General features: G+C 34.9%; 1 long non-coding RNA gene across 1 annotated transcript; it reads right to left on the reverse strand.

Moving 5' to 3' along the window:
• Positions 1 to 14,329: 14,329 nt before the first annotated feature.
• Positions 14,330 to 16,439, reverse strand: LOC132085775 (uncharacterized). Its single transcript, XR_009420273.1, has 3 exons — positions 16,359 to 16,439; positions 15,097 to 15,162; positions 14,330 to 14,757 (listed from the first exon to the last, which is right to left on the reverse strand). It is a non-coding gene; the product is annotated as an uncharacterized LOC132085775 (long non-coding RNA).
• Positions 16,440 to 17,115: the final 676 nt, after the last annotated feature.

Genomic DNA, 17,115 nt, shown 5'->3' on the forward strand with positions numbered 1-17,115 from the left:
CAGGTTTTATATTTTGAATATAATGCATAGTTCAATGTTTGAAAAAGATGAAAATGAAATGTGAATAATGCCCGCTGAGGCAGAACATAGTGTCTTAATATGCAGTCAGTTAATGTCTTGCTAACCACTTTCTAAGCCTCAAAGATTTCTCATGGTGGAGCTGAGCCACAAGAAAAAAGAGAATTTACCCAAACCTGGGCCTCACGAGGTTTTATTTGGCACAAAAAGGCTTCTATTGATCATGAGCCTATTGTCTTGTGAGCTCCATACAAAGAGAAAGATCTAATGCGTTTGAATTTAGGGAATCGTGGTTTGAATCTTCCCCCCTGCATTTTCGTCTGTTTCTCTGCAGTCTTGTAAATGTCTGCAGACTTGGTAGTTTTGAAAATAAAATAACTATGCATGGGTAAAAGAGACCTTGGCACTTCAGAAAGGATTCCACAATCTTCTGCATAAAATAATGTATCAGTTAGAAAGACTAAAGAAAATTCCCGTCTGAAAGCCTTTCCTTCCATGGTTTAGCTGCCTAACTGAGTTTTGGTAGTTTTCTTATATTGATTCAAGAGTCATAAGTCAAACTCATGGCTAGAAGCTAAAGAAGAATTTTAAAATTTTATTTTACCATTAACATAGATTCAGAAATTATTTCTGGGGTGATATTTATTCTGTTAAAATTTATTCTTTACTTGTGATTGAAAAAAACACCAGATCCTGTAAATATAAGAAAACCTATGTTTCTTAGCTTTGATTTGGTGTTGTCACAATTGCAAGAAGAGAAACAAGAGTAAAATAATTCAATTTTTTCTCTGGTAGGGAAATCTAATATAAATGTATAACTCTTTGTCAATGTCTTTCTGTAATTATAGCAACAATATGACAATAAACTCAAAGAAACCCACAAGAAATCCTTCTTACATAAACTTAATCTCGATGACAATTATCTCATTCATTTTGCTTACCATTGCTCTTGCAATTATCTTGCTCTTCGATCTCTAACACATTTTCAGAATGAAATAACTTTGAATTATGACAGCCTATTTCACCTGAAAATTAGAGTAAAGGGACATTGAACTTCATTCTGTGGCATTGCACTCTACACGTTCAGTTTTTTTTCAGACCATACATATTTATTCATTCCTTCTAGTGAAGTTGTCCCAGTTCAGTTTAGTTCAAAATCTTCTTAGATACAAATTTATCCTCTCATCCACAAATAATGAATTTTTATTTATCATGTCTACCTAGAAACAGGTAAACAATGACATTTTAAAGCCATCAAAAGCTTTGAGACTTCTGAATCCACTTCCTGCAGTTCTTGCCCTTTGATTGTGCATCCAATCTTACATTTTTTAAAATTTTTTTTCTTTTTTTGCAATACTAATTTGCTATAGAAAATCTAGGCTCAAAGATGTAGTGTCCATAGTCTTACAATGGCAGGTTGAATTCTATATTCAATTGAGAAGCCTGTCTGGGTTTTAGAAGTGATTATGAGGTCACGTCAGAGGTTGCTTCTGCACATACATTTGGGTTCAAAGGTGCAGCATGCCTTGAGAAATGTGAACATATGTTACTGCATTTTTATAAGTAAAAGCGATATTATTTTGATTTAGCTATGTGTTTGAACCTTTTCTGGCCCTTTAATAATTCAAAAGGCAGAACAAAGGACTGAAAATATAGACTTTTCATGCACCAAATATGTAGAAAAGATAAGGAGGAGATGAACATTACAAGAGATGACTGAAAACTAGGAGAAATAGGAAAACAAATATAATATAGGATATATAGGGAAAGATGCTTATCAGACAAGGAATAGGAAAAACATAACAGGATGATTCAAGATATAATCTGGAAGAGAAATTATGTCAGGTATGGTGTCAAATAACTTCAGTAAGAAATTTGCACAATATCCCATATTATCCTTACAGCAAAAGTGATGATTCATGGACTGGATAAGCGGAAAATGAGATGAGCCGAAAACTGGCAAGACCCTCGTGATCAAATTCGATCATTACTGTACTGTGACACTAATAGAAGACTCACTCTTAGCTGGTGCTTCCCCTCAGGATTTAGTACTTGAGCCACCACTGATGAATGTGTATACTAAAAACTTGAATGTTGGCATGGAGAGCGCTCTGAGCAGCTTTGCAGACAGTAACACATAGGGGAGCAGTCAGTACACTGGAGGGTAGAGCTGCTATTCAGATGGACTACAACAGGCTGGAGGAAGGACTGACATATATCTCATGAAATTCAGAAATGGCTAATGATAAGTCATGCATTTGGGTGGGAATAATCACATACACCAGTACAAGTTAGACACTGACTGTCTATAAACACTTTTGTAGAAGTGGACTTTGGAGTCCTAGCAGATGAGTAGAAATTTGAGCCACCATTGAATCCTTGTAACAAAGATGGTTATCAATATCTTGGGCTGCATTAATGAGATGGCTGCCTACAAGATGGCAGAAATGACTTTTTTTCATCTATTTACTACTTGTGAGGTTACATCTGGAGTCTGACATCTGACCTTGAACTCCCCTGCACAATGTAAAAAAGACACCAATGTATTGGCGTACATCTAGCAAGAAACTAGCCAATGCTCATGGGACTGGAAAGCCTAAAGTACAAGTAAAGGCTAAGTGGATTGGATTTTGTTCAAACTTAAAAAGAGAAAAGGGAGGTATTAATGCTAATACCTAAGAGCAGAACTTGGCAGGTGGTCCCAGAATCTCAGATGTGTGTCAACAACACACAGGTAGGAAGCAACAGACTGTAGTTAACAACAGAAGATATTCTCAGTTGATGCAGGAAGCAAGAGCTATCAAAAATAGTGGAATATGAGGTAGGGTTTCTGAGATAGATGTGGAATTTCCATTACTGGTGATACACAAATTTTGGTAGGGCAAGGCCCTCAACAGCTTGATAGAACTGATTAAGCTTTAAGCAGTGGATTTGTGGTGGGTTAATTTTATGCAGCAGTGAGATATCTACCCATAAGGAAAAATGAGACATTATGTGCAAAAGGAACTTGGGAAAATTAATTTATTGCTAATTAAGATAGATTTTTGTGGTGAGAAAAAAGATTAAAAATTAAAACACCTTTCCCTGCACCCTCATCCTTGGTTTCAAAGTCTCGTTTCATTCCATTCTCATTGTGTCTTTCAGTGGATCCATTTTGGAGCTAGTCCCTTGCAAACTAAATTACTGTCTGATTTTGTGATCCAGTGTTAGTGGCAAGCAAATGGAAAGATGAAATTAAGAGACACAGCAGTAACAACTTTATGGTACAGGTAGGTGTATGGAGACATGGACAAGGAGGAGGGAGAATAAAAATGAACAGCTGCTCATCTGCCTTTTTCAGTGTACATATGAGTAAAACAGTAATCCTCATCATGGTGAAACTACAGGAGATCATTCGTGTATCTATGACTGCATATAAAATGTACAAATATTATGGTTTAAAAATAAAACACATACCATGGAATAGTCAGAATTGCAATATCTTAATATTTTCAGATAGCAGTGTTGATAATTTTTAAACAAGTCTTCATTAACTTGACAGGATGATTTGCAGGACTGATCAATGCATTGAATAAGTAAATAGGGCTCTGTGTTTCATGCTGAATTAGATGCAGAAAAGGAATGTATGTATACACATAAAGATAGTATCCTTAAAGTTATCGGTGACTGTTTGATTTGTTTATCACAATTTTAGTGCATCTATGCCATAGGAGGCTGTATCAGCACAATGCAAATCTTTTATAAACAGAAATATAGTAACAAAGAAAAAACAAAGTGTTGGTAAAAAATAGTTTCTTTTTTCAAGTACCACTATTGTCTCCAATCTTTGTAAAAAATAAATGCAATCAATCCAAACTTTATCTCTTTCCAGATTTCACAGAAAGTATGGTTTTCATAAAATAGGTAATAGCAGTCCTCTTCTTTAGCTTAGCTCTAGTCACTACTGTGATTCTCAATTTGATACTGCCCTCCAGGGAAATACCCACACACTTGTCATTTGGGCTAGGAGTGCAGTCATCACTGCAGAGATCCATTTCTCATGCTTGTCACTCAGCTCTTGAAAGGATACACATCCACATATTGTATATCACATACATTCCACACACCATAAACAATCACCTTGAATTTTCGATCTGCACAGAAAAAGATGGCTATTTGCAGAGCTCCATATTAGGATTTAAATTGAAATAATGTCCAGACAGCCTAGAAAGTGCTTAGGTCTGGAGAATAGTTTAAATGCATTCTGTGTAACACTGAAATTAATGTTTGTGGTCTATTTGTTACAAAATTTCATAAACGAAGTTTTCCTATGCAGTACTTTCATTTTATTGAGACTTTGTGCTCATGGGAATACTTAAAACAGTTTTAAAATACAATACCACTGTCCAAGGAATTCTATGGTTTTTTTGCTGCATACATGGGCTTTGTATAATTTGCCTAATAAGCTGAATGCATTCATATGTTAATAAATTTGACTTATTGATGTTTATTTGACAAAGCAATTATTTGCATACAGACTTCTACAGCTGCAAGATATTCATGTCTCATGAGATTAGTTTTTAAAAAAAAAAAGAAAGGAAAAGATTACATCTCAAGTAAAATGGACATCAAAGGTTACTCTGTTCAAGAATAGTGTTGAAAACTCCCTTCACGCTGGGGAAACAATGGAAGTTTTATTGCAATCATTCAAATATGCAGACCAATTTTGCATTGACTCCTCACAGAGAGTAACTTATCTGCCTAAAAATCTATTCAAAAGAGATGTATTATAACTTGTTTTGCATTTACTTACTTCTACGTACAATATCTTCATCATCTTGGACTCAAAGGGCTATATTCTGTGATTTTATTTTTATTATGAAAAGATATTTCCATCTTTTCTTCTTTCATTCCAAGAATATAGTACATAAAGCAGTATGGAGCTTCATATGAAGCTGGGGTGAAGCTAGAGTATTCGTTATGGATAATTTATTTTAGAACTGAACCTAAATATTTTCACAACTACACTTTTTGTTTTCTATTTTCTACCCCTATTTCTCTTCCTTCCCAATATTTTAATTCTTTTCAAATTATGTAAGTGAACAGATATGCTACTCCACACCTTAGCTTTCACTTCTCATTTATTGCACCCCATGTTCTGCTGTTTAGTCCAACTTGAGCAGATGCAAAGGTACATTTCATGAAAATTCAAAACTATACAGCAGGTTTTTGCACAGTGACAGCTGTCTCTTTTTGTTCAACTTAACTAATCAGAAACTGAAAAACTTTAGGTCAGTTAGTACTACAAAGCATCAGTAGATGGTTGAAATATTCTGCCATCAGTCTGGAGTTATTATAATTACCCTAATAGAAGTTATCCAATAAGCAAAAATAGAGAGTATCATTTTATCCTTTCTTAATGTTCGATATTTTTTGCCCACACTCAGATGCTTGTTTCTCTTGTCTACACTGATCACTAAATTTGCTATAATTTATACTGTTAGTGATATTAAGACCTGTGTTTTCATCTTTCTTCCAGCAACTCTTAGTACATTTAACTATAAGACTGTATCTATTTACTTTAACAGATTAATGGCATTACTTAGGATGCTACATAATCTGTGTATAAAGTAGATATAAAACGCTCTGTACTCGGTACTGGTGAGGCTGCACCTTTAGTGCTGGGTCCAGTTCTGGGCCCTTCACTACAAGAGAGACATTGAGGTGTCGGAGCATGTCCAGAGAAGGGAAAAAGCTTCTTCCTAAGAAGCTGGTGAAGGATCTGGAGCGCAAGTGTTACAAGGAGAAGCAGAAGGTGCTGGGATTATTTAGACTGAAGAAAAGTACATTCAGGGGAGACCTTATTGCTCTCTACAGATACCTGAAAGGAGAAGTTGTTGCACTATAGGGGTTGGTATCTTCTCCCAAACAACAAAAGACAGGGCAAGAGGAAATTGCCTCAAGTACCACCAAGGGAGGTTTAGATTGGATATTAGGAAAAAATTATTCACTGAAAGGATGTTCAGAGACTGATGATGATAAGTCCCCATCCCTGAAGGTTTTTAAGAGATTCATAGTTGTGGTTCTTAGGGAGATGATTTTCTGGTGGATTTTGCAGTGCTGGGCTTATGGCTGTACTTGATGATCTTGGGGGTCTTTTCCAACATAAAAGATTCTATTATTCTATGATTTTAAAACACAAATGTCTTTTGTGGGTTTTTTACTTCCATTGAAATCTCTGATACCAGACCTCTGTCAGAAACAGAACAGAGTGTGTTTATGCTTCCAGATAATTTTCCAAAGAATTATCTCAAAACATATTCAAATGTTAATCATGATTATTCAGAACAGTGAAGAGACAAATTTAAATAATGAAATAATTACTAAGAGAAAAAGATATTTCATGATTCTGAACTGAAAATGAAACAGGTTTCTTCTTAAGCCTAGTGATTATGTATGCCTTCAAGTAAGGTTTAAGTCGTGAAATAAGAAATTGTATTAGACAACAAGGCATTTATTCAGACTTCATCATCACTGTGATCACCATCTAAACTGATCACTTTATCTTTCGCCCTCATTAATTTTAGCTATATTCTCATCCTTTTATGATGTGAGTTGTGTTGGGAGTCAATCTTATTTTCTTTTAATTGGCATTTAGACATCATGTAAATCAAAAGTGTCTTTTTCCAATTCAGACTATGTTTCATTTTGCATACACCACAGAGAAAATTTATTAAAACACAAAAACACACATACATACACACAGACACAGACACACACACTTGCACATGCACTTCCTCAGCCCCCTTCATCCTCTCTTTCTCCTCACACTGAAGAAAAAAAGGAGGGGTCACATTTCATGTCTCCTTGAATGAATTAGCCATGGTTTTTGCCTGTTTCACTTTGAGAATTTAACTGTCATAAGGGCAAAGCAAGGGCCTTTACATACATTTTGAAATAATACATTGTCTCTTTGGAGATAGCACTGTCATTTGTTTTCATTTCACCAGCACGTCTCTCTTCAGATTGAAATATATATTAAAGGGAAAGTCCACTTTCTGAGAAATGTGATGAAATGGATGTGTTTTCTTCAACTGCCTTTCATCTGAAACACAATCCTCTTACAATAAATAGTGTGATGGATTATAAAATATATTTTGAAGTTCAATACTCTTTTTTTTTGCTTATATTATTGTAGTTCTAGAGGGGAACACAGGAGACAAGTTGTCTCCTTGTCAAAATTTCAGCTTCATTTTACAAGCTTGTCTATATTGATGTAATTTTCTCAGAAACAGTAATCTGAAATAGTGTATATATAGATAAAAATATTATTTTTCTTGTATCTATTGTTATGCTATATATTACAGAAAACTTTATTTCCTTGCAATAGCACAGGGAAGGAGAATCAAATAGGCTTTTAGATTTATAGAACTCAACAGTCAAGAATACAGATAGGTTTGAATATGACTTACTGTTTATCTGTGCATTTGAAGACAATTGCTGAAATATAATTCATTCTACAGACAAAGGCTGCATGTGTGTTGGTGTGCTTTGATGCTTTTACAAGTTCTCATTACCAAAATCCAGAGGCTACAACAAAGAAAAATTGGAGTCATGGATATTTCAATGTCAGGCAATCCATGGACCATCCAAAGATCTTCCTATTACACATCTAAGGAGGTGTGAGAAACCCTAACTTTGATCCAGCAACAACAGAATTGTGACTTACAGGATGATTCAATGAAACATGCAGTAAAACACATTTATAATAAGATTGTGAAAAATTGTCAGTTATGTCTTTGTTGTTGGTCGTGGGCATTGTTGTTACTGTAGTGGTTTGGTGGGTTTTGTTTGTTTGCTTCTTTGTTAGTTCATTTGTTTGTTTATTTTTGAGGGGGAGTGGTTATTTTTAAAGATGATCATCTGGGAATGTATATAAACTTATCCAAAACACATAGGCCTTGCATTAAGAGTGATAAATAAAATCTCCGGGTTTTTTTCAGTTAAAAGAATTCTTTGCAAATAGACTTAATCCATTTGTTTTAGATATTTCTACTTATACTATCTTGAGTTTCTAGCCTCTTTCCTGTTTTAGCTAAATGCATCTGTTTACAAGAATATTCCCTTTTTTTCTGTCCTTAGTAAATATTGTTCTAATTGAATTAACATTATATTAAGTTTTAACATTCACTAGAAGTTACATAAATTGGTCATAGATTAATGTGAGACCTCTCCGAAATTGTCTTTGTTGTGTTGATAATGAATAGAAAGTGGAAATAATAATTTCCTCAATGTTATATATATAAATGTGAACATGTATCTGTACACATACAATAGATAAACATAATTCCAACTCCCCAGAAATTTTTACATTAATTTAATGGCTCATCATTAGGCAGGAAAACCTGCAAAAGTATTCTGTAGGAGAAAGGAGATTTAGAAAAGTTTTATGCCAAGGAAAATTTTTTTTTTTGAAATTTACACAGATTCTGTTTCCTGAGTTGATGTACACATGGATTTCTTTGTTTTAGTCTGTTGATGCCAAATCATATTCTACATTCACAAAGTAAAAAGACTTCTCAAGACAGAAAAAAAAAAATATCATCAGAATCATGCAGGGTTTTTCTTCCTCAGGAGAAACCTTAGCCAGCAGAATACATAATTTGGTGTAGTGAGAGACAAGTTGAAGTAAGTGACTTCATTTTCTGTGATTCAAAATTTCTAATATAGTTCATAGAATTTATCATCACCATGGTTAAAGGTATCAGAGAATTTACCACAATATTTTGAGGCATCTGTATTAGTCATGCAATTTCAAAAAGTACATAATATAAAAAAACTATAATTTACATATGATTTTATTTTTCTAAAAATACCATAATTAAACATGAAAAAAACCCAATCCTGTACTGTGTATTGGAATATGACATTCCTATCACACACAGTTTTGTTCTACATCTATTTTTTTCATGTCAAATAGAAAGATTAAATTGTTTTTGAGGAAGATAGTAAAAAGAAAAGGCTTTTAAAAACAAGCCTTGCAACCATGTTTAAGTCATTACAACACACTACATCTGTCAGAATCTAGAATTACTCTATTGCAGTAACATTCGCAATAATGATGAATGATCAATTGGATACATTAGCTAAAATGAAAGGAGCAGCAAACATAAGATAAACAAGTATATAATAACGGCACGTGGCTGGACTAAATGTCAAGACAGTATGCAAAAATTGCTACATCCTTTGATGTGTTTTGGGTGAATATTTCTGGTCTATTCCTTCACTGAGCTGTAAGTTTGCTTGTAAGAGCAACATATGTTTTTCCCAACTTGGACTTGTGTCATAAGAACCAAGTAACATGGAGATGCTAACTACATTGAACAGTATGAAAATTTAATGAGAATTTATCTTTTTGAGGCTTCTGTAGTCTTTATGCATGAAATATTTGAAATATTTGCACATGTATGAATATGCAAGTAGACACATTCACCTCTGCTTCTTTAGGTTTCTTAACTTATGACTTTTTAGAAAGTAATATACACCAGCTACTGCAAAGCAAGCCTCTCAAAACTGTCTCAACTAGAATTGTGTGTATAGATTATTTTGCAATTTAGAAGACAAATGGGGAGAAAAGATAATGGGTCTTTTTTCTCTTTTTTTTTTTTTAATTAAAAAGTAAAATAGCACTTTGTCACTTTAAGCAATGAGCAATTAGAGGAAAAGGATATATGCAACTATAAGTACTTTTGGGAAAAAATGCAGCCCTTTATTTTTTTCTCCCTATACAGAAATATTCTGTGGATTTAGATCAATTTATATTATGAAAGCCACATTTTTATCAAGGTGGCCTTTAACCAAAAACAACAAAACAAGGGAGAATGTGTAATCAAGCTTTAATTGTGTAAACTCCGCAAAAGTGAAGAAAAAACCCAAACAAAACTAAACAACTTTTTTTATTTTTCCTAATTGCATCATGGTCAGGCTTCATTGATGAAAATAACAGTTTTTCTTCCTTGAATGATTTTACAGAGCAGTCCTAGAAGCACATTTTTGACAAACACACTAAATATCTCAGACAAAACTTGTGGATCCAGCATACACTGAGCCTGTTTAGAAGCATACTTAGCTGGTGACCATCACCGGTCCAAGAGGAAAAACAGGTAGGTGAGCTGTTTCTCCTGTGTGAGTCATTTAAATGAGTTAGGCAGGCCCTTACTACTGGAGGCTGGAGTGTGGTATTACCTCTGTTCTACAGAACATGCTTATTCAATGTTGGAGGAGCAGAGAGTGAAGTGGTCTTGTGCCTGTATCTGCTTGTTATCATTCTTATTGTGGTGAACACTGCTGAGGGAACAGTGAGCTCTTCTAGCTAGAATTCTTAGAAGGAATTAATCAGCTTAATAATCAACTGCTGAGAAATGTGTTACTTCAGCTAAAATTTGGAGTCAGTTTTATATGCAAAGCACAGAAAAGAGTTATTAACTTTGAACCTTCTCTTTACTTCAGGGGCAGAATTCTGGCTTCAAAGCAAAGATAGATTTGTCTTCTGATAATGAAAAACTTAATTTCAGCAAAAAAGAAAACTTAGTTATAAAACTAGGAAAACCAAAGATGTAGAAAATTTATTTCTCCTCTCTAGCTCTATTAACCACCAAACAACTAGTTAAGTAGATGTCTTAACTGGATACGGCAAGAACAGACATCTAGTGAGTACCAGCAGTAGTGAGAAAATCTTGCCTTTGCTACTGAAACGCAAGGCGAACAAGTTTTGTGGACATAAACTAAAAGGGAAGAGTCCTTTCTTATAAATAGCGTATAGGAAGTGTTTTTCTTCTGGAAATAAATGATCAAAGATACCTTTCTACTAATTTTATGTATTTTTGAGGCACTTATCTCTGCAATCCATAAACACAAATATTCTTGCTTTCTTTTAATTCCTTATGATTCTCTTTCCCTGTGCTCTACATCTTTTCCTATGGTGACTGAAAGATAAATCCCAGTGTTACACTCTTTCTTTCTTTTTGCTGACATTGCAAACTAGAATTCAACAAACAGAGGAGTACAAAAGTTTTTTGTGTTGCTACCATTGTAAACATACCAGAGGAGGATGATTCCATTTTTGAAGTACACTGTCCTGCAAGGTATATTTATATTTTATTTACTGTAAATTTTACTAGGAATTTTGACCATATATTTGTATGATATTTAGTATCACCGAACTATCTTACAGCAGCTTCTCAGAAGATAATGATGATAATACATTCTAGCTACTGCAAGAAATATACCTGAAGAAGATATCTAGGTGGTGTATATGAACTCAAGGAGTTGGTACCAGATTACAAAAACCAGTTTTAAAATACATTTTTACAGGATGTTTTATTTTCACCCATATCACACAATGAATAATCAGTTAATTATAAGAAAAAAAGATAATACTTGTCATTCATGAATGACAATAAATCAATTTTGCACTATCAGCAAGGTAACTAAGCCATTCCTTCTTATGGTTGCTTGTTATGAAAGTTTCATGAAATCTACTTAAATTGAATACATTCTGTATACACAGAAAATTTATTGTGTCCTTACCAATTGGTCAATTTGAATACTATACAATACTATACAATAATTTCTGTTTCCTGAATTAAACTCTCAAGAGATGTATTTTCATGCAAAGATTTTAAATTGATCTTTTGAATATTTGACTGTAGAAAATCCTTGGGATAGAGAGGAATAGGAGGGAGTTCTTTAAAAACTTAGTCAGACCCTACAGCTAGCATTTGTCTACTGATGTCCTAGCTTAGTATGTGTGCATGTGTGTGTATGTGAACACTTCAGGTGGGGAAAATGTCAGCTAAAGAATGAAAAAAGATTAGTAAAAAGCTGCTATGATTGGCTGGATAACATTGACATTTACTGCACCAGAAAATTATGGAAACATTATAGCCATTAGCTGTCAGTCATTTCTGTGAATAGTTCTAAAATAGGGTTGTAGAAAAAGTATCTGTGCAGCTTATTTTTTAAAGTGAATTTCACCGAAGTCACAGAAGTGTTTACAAAGTGCTGTCATAGAAAGTCTTTTCTTTCTTTTCCCCTCCAAACAGTAAAGTGAGGCACTGAGGGCCACAGCATTAGTCTAAAGATCACTGTAGAAAAGTGAAAAAGAAAGAGAACTTGAGGGTCAGAAATATGGAGCAATTCAGAGTGGAACCATATAATTTAAGAAGGCAATTTTTTCCCCAAAACCTGAAATTTGGAAAGGTCAAACTAATTTATACAACTTATTTTTCTTAAGAAATAAACAGTTTTACCATAATGCTAGAAATGTTTCCTCTTTATTGCTTTTTTCCTTGAGAACACTGTGCCCTGGAGACAATTTCTGTAATTCACTGAATGAGAAACTGGAAAAAACAGAATGATGGAAATTCAAGCACCTGTCAAGTTTGAACGTGTGTGCTTCAAGCAAAGTCCTTAAAGATCCATTATTTAACCTATCCCATAAACCTTGCTCTACTGATTTCTGTTTCTCAAAGCAGTGACAATGTACCCTGATGATAACTTTTTACAGGTTAGGAAACTGTCTCACATTTGATTTATTGTATTTTTTTTAAATATATAACACAGTGATGTTAAAAGTTTTACTTGTTGCAACAAATATGTCTGTTGTAGCTGAAAAGAGAAGCAAGATATCTTAAAACTGATTCTCACTTATACTTCATTAGTAACTTTTACTGACAGGCTGCAGTGTCATCCAAATGGCTACAGGAGAATGATAAATCTAAAATCCTACAACAAAAAATAATTTCTAAAGAAGTATAACTGCTAATACATGACATTTAAACTGTGAAAAAAGTTACAATATCTTTTCATACCTTTTAAAATTCTAAAGTACAAAAACCTAAGGATAGTTACTTAAAACCCATATAAAAGTGTGTTATTATGAGGTCTCTAGCATCTGACCATGACTGCAGTGCACTGGAAGGTGATGTGTTATGCATAGGCAGCATGCTGGCTGTACAGATCCATGCATAGCAAAATCTATCACACTCCTCACATCAACACTTGGTGCACAAGCCTGTTTATTCCTGTAGGCACAGCTTTGAATGCCTCCTTTATTTTTGCTGCTTTCCCTGCCAAAGAGTACATGATGTTTGCTGTTCATATACATTTTTCTCGTTCCTCACCTTGCTGCCCTGCTAGTGGCTAAGCAGCTTAGGTGGCTCTTCCCTAAACTGTAGTAAACTTTTTATTTCTAAAGGTATTTTGAGGGTGTTCTTTTAGTCAATCTTGCTTCCATCCACAGTCCTCTCTGCCCATTAACATCACACCTGGCATACACCTTTGGTCACGATGAAACTTATTTGCTCATTACACCATGGATCTCAGTGAGGCACTTAGGCAGACAAGCTTCTTCAATTTGGAAGACTTTGTCTAATGTTGAATGTTATTTTGGTGAAGTTTTGAAGCAACAATTGTTAGGTCCAGCTTCAACTAGCTCTTACCCTGGAACTACAAAAACTGTCATTCGTGTTCATCCTTTTCACAACACACAATTTGATAGACTTAATCTATCTCTGAAATTTTTATTATAGCCTGGTTGTTCCTCAAGCACAGAAATTATGCCACAGCCTAATTATCCTCTTCACATTTTCTTCTGTCACATAATTATTTGTTGAAGGATTTGAATTGCTTACAGTCTTTGTCACAATCTGAAACAATCCATTAGATCTAATTTTAAATTATTATTCTCAGAGTATATGTGTGTGTATATGTACATGTGTGTGTTTGTAAATATACCTAACATTGTAGTAAAAACTTTCCTTTAAAGCAAGGCCCGCAAGCAAGACTCAGATCTGTCTAAGAAGTTGAGAGAATAAATTTTCAAATCCTTCCAATTAAAGGTGTGTTTTTCTGGTCTATTCCATAGAATTTATTGCAAGAGAACATGTCAAGTTTTAAGTGTCAAGTGGGTAAATGAAACAATGCAAACAAAAAGGAAGGGAAAATTATTTAAGATTCAGTAAATTTTTCATTAGCTGAAGATATTTCTGTCTTCAGAGACTCAGAGTGGGGGTGCTCTACTGGAGAGCTCACAAAATGCATGAGGAGAAAGGCAACCTGTGGAAGCTGTCTAAACCTTCATTCCTGCTCCATCTGTGGTTGCATAGAACAGCTTGTCCAGAAAATTGTGAAATCATGTTTCTAATCTTCTAAAATAGACATTTTTCTAAATGTCTATTTAATCTCCTAAAATAAACATTCTACAACCTCTCTTAGCAAAGTAATCAGCCTCACAGGAGACACAGACATACAGAAAGGTAAAAAGGCAGGAGAAATAAAGAAAAGGAAAAGAAAGTTTTATGCTCAAAGGTCCCTGTACTCCCTCTGTCCCCTCTGTTCACATAAAAGACAATTCCTCTTCTCCCCTGGTTTGTTCTTCCTGATGAAATGGTGACCCACCTGCAGCAACACTGAGACCACGTGAGCTGTCTCTTTGACATCAGTGAAATTGTAATGCTTGGTCTGCACACAGATCTCTACCTCCCTTCTTTTGCTCCCCATTGTATGTACATCAGCATACAGATACTTCAGAGAAAATCTCAGTTATATTAATTTCATGGAAAGGGTAGGAGACCTCTTTCTGTAATGCTGTCCTACAGACACTTCCTGATTTGTGTGTGAAGAATTCAGATGACCCCACTTCAGCCTGGAGAAATCATGTATGCTCAAGTCTTCTTTACCTCAAACAGAAAGGAGTCTCTAAATGTAGAAGGTCAAAAAAAAAAAGAATTTAGAAAAATCACTATAATATACATAACCAAGACCAGAATGAAAGTAGGAATGCTGTCAGTGAAGCAAAACCATAGTTACTCAGATATTTGAGAACCTACTTTTAACTTTTTACTATGATTGCTTGTATCAGACGACTAAGAAAACACTTTAAAGAATAAGTTATACAGACTACATTATTCCATACTGCCTTTTAATCAGATCATACTCTTTAATTAGTTATGAATAAGCCCATTGATCCATAGGAGGGAGCTCACAGGCGTTGTCTTCAAACACAATATTCCTGGAAGGTAAGAGAAGTATATTTACCATAAATTTTGTCTCCAGTCTCATTTTGAATTTCTTCTATTCTTTTTGCGTTCATACAAAAAATTCCTAGTTCAATCAAAAAAGGCTATGATATTTTAGTCTGCAAATAAAATATCAAATAGTCATCAGCAATGTCACATGAGTAGCTACCTGTAATTACTAACAGTGGGAATTACAGCACACGATTGCTCGAACTTAAATTAAAGCTGAAACAAATTTATGGAGCAATTACCTGCTACTAGACAGTCTTTTTGACCGCAAAAAGATAAAATAAAATTATTTCCATTCAGGGCAAGGGTTAAAGATGTTATGAAAGCCACTGAAGCCAGCAGCCTTTGGAGTCCACGGACACCTTCCTGACATCTGGAGCCCAGCCTGACACACCCTGAGATGCAGATGACTCAGTCCCAGGCTGTTGGATAAAACTGATGCCTTTTCCTTTGCAAATTCATCCAGCTTCACAGGAGACTCGTGCCAGCAGCCACACAGACTGCTGCTGCCAGGGCGCTGAATTCAGCGGCACACAGGGGTAGTGCTCGTGAGGGGCGAGGAGAAACATCCAAGCCCTGCACCTAACCTCTGGCCGATTGGGGCTGAGGCTCACAAGTGTAAACACACTTTCCACAAGCACACTCATACTTAGGTAAGACTCTTGAACATCTGCACAGGCCCTAAACACATCTGATATCAACACCCACATCCTGGGACCTCTCACCAGTGTAAAGTTCTCCTCCTGCTTGCTGGATATTCCAGTCTGAAATAGCAAATTGCACGAATACACACACAAGGTAAAGTTCCTGCTCTCATTTATATGTGTGTGTATCCCAGGTTAAGAAGGTCAGAGTCATTATGTTCTGCTAGTGCCATCTGAAGCCCCACCAGGTCACTTACTCATAATGAATGCCTGAAACATCTGATGGATTAGCATCTAAGTTAATTTTTTAAAATCAGATGAGAGAGTAATCCATCTTTACAAAATATAAGTAACCATTATTCACTTAACTATTCATGATGGCAAAAGTACTTATATTAGTACACTAAGCCAAGAAAAATCTGAAAATAATATTTTTATAATAATGCTTGGTATGTTGCACCATAAATATCAAGCCTATACATTTAAATTGCAGTGTAGTGAAAATGCAAGGTACAAAACTCCAAATCTTACTTATAATGGAGTAACTTTCTTACCAATACGTCATCATTTTTGTCATTATATTGCAAAGGTTCCATATTGTTGTCTCCTTATTACAAGAGTTTCGTACCTCTTTGATGTTTCTCATAGACAACTCCTCTAAACATCAACTCTTTCTTCTTCTCCTCACAGCAGCCAACCAACTCCACAACCTACTCCAGTTTCCACTCAGCCACCCGATCCACTCTTTTATAGCACTCCTCTTCTCATTGGCTACAGCTGTGCCCTGTTAAAGTCAGGCCTGTTCCTAATCTCTAATAATTGGCTCATCTGCAACTCCTTAGGGGTAAGATTACTTTTTATACTACCTTTATTTTCTTATATTCTATCCCCCTACACCAGTACATCTAGAAAAATCACAAATCAAACCTTCTCAAAAATTGTATGAGCTAAGAAATTGTGGAAATAAATAATGTGCTCTATACTACACTATTTATTCTTTTCCATCCATTTGCACTCAATTATATCTCTGCTCTTAATGAAGCAGACTGGGAGGGGAATATCTTTGCACTTGACTTTGAAGAGTGTAGAATATTTCTCAGATGGAACATGTAATAAATTAGTGTATTATAGGTAGCTATAACAATATTAATTAATGGGCAGATGATTGTTAAGAGTGCTAAGTGAATGAAAAAAAGTAACAAAAATTGTTTCTCTTCTGAAAATCACTATTTTTGTAGTGGCTGTAGTTCCTCTGTAGCTTCTCCAAGACATCCAGCAGTAGGTTTGCTGGAAGACGAAAGCGCCTGCAATGGTCTGTTCATGCATATCTGCAAATAAAAGCGAGAAATGGCCTTTGTCTCCATTTTTAGTTCAATGTAAGATTG

This window comes from Ammospiza nelsoni, chromosome 2, assembly GCF_027579445.1.
Source record: "Ammospiza nelsoni isolate bAmmNel1 chromosome 2, bAmmNel1.pri, whole genome shotgun sequence".
Taxonomy (NCBI): Eukaryota; Metazoa; Chordata; class Aves; order Passeriformes; family Passerellidae; genus Ammospiza; species Ammospiza nelsoni.